General features: G+C 32.6%; 1 long non-coding RNA gene across 1 annotated transcript; it reads right to left on the reverse strand.

Annotated features, from left to right (window-relative positions):
* Positions 1–1,820: 1,820 nt before the first annotated feature.
* On the reverse strand, positions 1,821–3,657 carry LOC149988133 (uncharacterized). Its single transcript, XR_016505444.1, has 2 exons — positions 2,235–3,657; positions 1,821–2,103 (listed from the first exon to the last, which is right to left on the reverse strand). It is a non-coding gene; the product is annotated as an uncharacterized LOC149988133 (long non-coding RNA).
* Between the last annotated feature and the right edge of the window lie 1,076 nt (positions 3,658–4,733).

Genomic DNA, 4,733 nt, shown 5'->3' on the forward strand with positions numbered 1-4,733 from the left:
TTGCTAAAATCCTTGTTATGGTCATAGATAGCCTCTTGAGAGCCTATTGGGCATTGCTTGTATTCCTCCAAATAAGCTTCTTAGAGGTTTCATCTTTGAACTCCAATCTTTTCTTTAAATTTTATACTAAATATTTAAATCTTAAATAATTTAAATACTATAATAAAAATAAATAAATATCAAAATAATTTTTCTTACAATCAACTCTCTTTAAATTATCCTACTCACCATTTTAATACACATCAATTCTTATAAATATATTATATATTTTAGTTAATTTTTACATACTATAAACAATTACAATACAATAATATTTTTCCATTGAATGGCCTTTATGCAATTTGCTTTGAATTTACTACAAAAGCTTTTCAAAAAGTAACAAACCTTATGCATAAAATTGACTTCTTACTATTAGTAACATCATCTGCTACCATCCACTTTACAATTTGGACCTTTATATGATATATTGTTACTTGTTGAAGTCTTTGCTTGCAATTAAATTGATCCAATTTCCAATCCTCTTGTTATCTCTTTTTACAATTCTTTCTTGCTTGTTCTTATTGTCATTATATTTCTTCTCTTTTTCTTTCTTGTCAAATTACCTACATGTAAATATCGCTGTAATAAGTAAAAAAAAAGATAGATAATAGCATGCAAACTTATATGGATGCTTGCACAAATATAATGAAGAAAATAAGCTAAAATCATAATGAAATAAGTTTATGGATTAGAATTATAGACATATAAGGTTTTCTTGTAGGAATCTAATATACTTTGGATTTGTCAAGAGATGGTGGTTTTTTATGAATTTAAAAGATAATTTATCAAAAAATGATGGGATTTTTATATTTATTTGTATATTTTTCTTTTTTGAATGTTGATGATGGTTTTGTAGATATTTAGCCTTAAAGGTTATAATAATAGATGAAGGTCTTATTATTGAATTGAAAAAAATACATGAAGATAAGGAAACATATTATATAACTTGTATGAATCATGTGTAAGGCCATTATATAGAACTTCTAATAATAGAGATGGTAATTTCTAGATTAGTATATTTTATAAATAATCTATATAACAATAATTAAAATTTTATATTATTTAAGTTTATACAATAATTATACATATCAATGTAATATTTAAATATCAATCATATATTTTTGAAGATAGTTTTGAGATTTTTAGTTTATATTTGAATATATTTCTTTAATATTAAATTTCCTAATTTAATTAAAGATATGTTCATATAGCCAAGGTGTAGGAACTTAGAAGTCTATGGTTAGAAAAATCTATTCTTATATTGTATGAACTAAAATAAATCCCGACTACTTGGAAATTTATTCCATTCATAATAATTTTACTTATTTACTATTCTAATAATCTTCAATTAAAATTTGCTTAATATCCAATAAGTCCTATAATAATTGGAATGCTATAGGACTAAAGCTAAAATAATCCACTCTACTAGGTGATTTATTCTAATTCACAACTATTAATTAACTTGTAAAGTAATTAAATAAAAATTCTTCTTATTTCTTGTTAAGAGAAATTAATTTCTCTAATTAATTAAATTCACACTCAAACAACCACACTCAATAATGCAAGCCACTCAATAATATAAAACCACACACACTTGAGAGAAAATTGGTTTTTATGATTTTTATATTATTTTAGTATAATTTTAATTTTAATTTTTTATCTATTGATAAAAAAATCATCCAAGCTAAAAGTTCATCTAAGGAAAATTCTCATCCATGAATGATTTATCATCCAAGTATGAGATTTCATCTACCTCAAATTTCATCCAACTTGACCTAAAATTTATCCATGAATTCAATTTTATTGATCTAATGCAATCCGTTCACTTAATAAATGAATGGTGTTTATACAATGGTCCTCAGAATTTCTCACAGAATGTGTCCAACGTCTGAGATGTGTAGATAATAATTCCCGATTCATAGCACAATAATAATAATAAAATGAGGTGATGGAATTCAATGTCTACAGCCCACTGATTGGGCCTTCTCTCCAGCTTGCTCCTCAACATCTCCACTAACATGTAGATGCAGCTCACCCAAGCCCAACATCAGAGTCCAACTCGCTCTGCATAGAAGACGTTGAAGATGAGTAGTAGCAGGTCAAATTCCACTCTCTCTACTCTCGACTACACACAGTTGTTTTGGAATTTTTCACAAAATGGAGGTAGATATCAGAGAAGAGTCTTTGACTATGACCTTGCACTCTTGTCTTTCGAGTGTCAAGAAAACTCTAGAGATTGCACCGCTGCATCAAGTTCTAGGATCCACTAATGGTTAGCCTGATAATGGTCGTTTTCTATCAATACAAAGATATGCAATGTCAGGACAATGAAATCCACTATTGTGGCTACTTTAGTCGTTGGAACCAATTCTCCTTAATTAGAGAAATGTTTTCTAGAGATGCTCTAACTTACTCAGCTACCTATGTTTAATTCTAATCTCTAGCTCGAGGTTGCCCCTCAACAGCGCCTGCCTTCTCCAGATAAAAGGAGGACTACGATAGCTTACTGGAATTGCCTATTATAGTTACCTTTAATCAAATCCCTCCACCACAAATAGCTTGTCGCCACAAGTTCATGAACTAAAGGAAAACAAAACTATAAGTAGTCTCTCAACTATCGCACATATGCCAAAACTGCAGAGCTTTCAAATTGTATAGCTGCTTGTATTGCAACGTGATGAAGAAGGCTTGACATAGAGTCAAAACACTATTCGAGATGACCCTCCACTCGCTACAAAGATCTAGAGCTTTCGCTAACCACTGCTGCTTCAGTTTTGCCTGCATAATCAACACCGCTGCGTCGCTTCAACAATAGTGCCGCAACCTGCTAGATGTCTGATGGGTTACACGATGGTATGCGTTGTTCTACCCAGCATCCACTGCAGTCGTCCGCGTTTTGATTTCGCTTCTCATGACGATGCTGGAACCACCAAGAATTTTCTAGGTCAATGTCGGAGTGCAAGTGCAATGTATTAAAGCAGACTTCAGCCACGGCTCTTAACTTCCCTCTTTTGAGAATTTCGATGCCTTCAACGTCCACCTGCCTACTTCAACGAAAAATTAAGAATTTCCACCAACCAAGCTCCAACCTCGCTAGACACCACCGCCAATGCACCACCGAGCTTGTCTATGTACAGAACACATATTGATAATTCTACGCATATACACTTGCATTTACCAACCCGCCGTAGCTCCTTCCAAGGTACAACAGCTTAAGATCACAAGTAGGTGAGAGTTAACATGAAACTCACGGCTTGAGAGAACTAAGTTCCGTCAACATCAAAAGCACGACAACAACCTTCACTAAACAGAACAAAAATTCAATGAACACAAGTGGTTAGGACCACTGCCCCACCGTAGAGAAGCCAACCAGTCAACGTAGTAGAACCTGTGCCTAGCGACCCGTCGATGATGACAAGATCACATTCCATCGAAGCCGTCGAATGCAAGAGGAAAGAAGAACACCGCTGGGAAAGTCCGGTCCACGCACAAGTCGACGCCACACCGCAGCGAGGAGGTGATCACGCTGGTTTACTACTACACCGCAGCCTCAACCCGTACAGACAAGAACTCAAGAAAACACACACGAGGAAGAGCACCCACAAGATTTCGTAGCAATCGGAGCCCACACAAGAAAATCAAAACAAAAAGAAAGGGGGTTTGCAGGGTTTGAGCCGGACCTCAATTGGCAGGGCCTCCACCCCGAAGGCGGAGGTCAGCGGCCCAGCCAATGCCCAGCGTTCGATACCCGACCGGTCCTATACCGGAGTACGCATGATCCAGCCGGACATAGCCTTGTTTGGATGCGATACGGTGTAAATATGTACACCATATCAATACAGCATCCATATAATATCAATACCGTATACCATATGAATTTAGGTTGTATCAATCCTACCACATACCATATTTTGCATATTGTAGCTCATAGTAAAGATGGCCGTATCTACATTATATTTATATTGTATACAAATCATATACTACTAAAATCTTGATTATATTAGATTTCTTCAAGATGCCTTTTACATATTAATTCCTACTAGATTTTCTACATTTAATTATATTTTATATACTAACATTTTTTTACTTGTATTTAGCATTTTTTCTACTCCTTTTCAACTAACACTTGACGATTGACACTCTTATTATATTCTTTTGTCCTAAAACAACTTGTGAGTCAATTTGGTGACTCACATGTTGTAGCCATGTTGTCTAAATATATTAGAGTAGCAAAACATGTGTATCATAGTTTATTTTGAAAGATAGTCAATTTATCATGAAATTAGCAATATTGGCAAATTGTACTAAAGTATTCTATTCTATCATAATTACCTTTTATTCTTTATCATCTTTGAACATATTGCAATAATATATAAGAAGATTTTTGTTAATATATCAATTATACAAAAGATTCTTATTGTTAAAAAAGATGTAAATTATAGTATTCATTAGTGCCAATTGTTTATTTTATTAAAACTACTATTGCACTAATTTGTAATATCTAACGTATATAATTGAGGTTTCAAAGATAATCTACTTTAAGCTTAGAACTAGAAAATGCTTGATAAATTTTAAATGTTATCAATAGACTTATAACTTTTATAAAATTGAGAAGAACTTTAATCTTGTTTGTATTATATATTAAATCCAAGTTAAATTAATTTTAGTAAATAAATAAGATGAATGAAAAAGCT

Source organism: Physcomitrium patens, chromosome 11, assembly GCF_059467195.1.
Source record: "Physcomitrium patens ecotype Gransden chromosome 11, ASM5946719v1, whole genome shotgun sequence".
Classification (NCBI taxonomy): Eukaryota; Viridiplantae; Streptophyta; class Bryopsida; order Funariales; family Funariaceae; genus Physcomitrium; species Physcomitrium patens.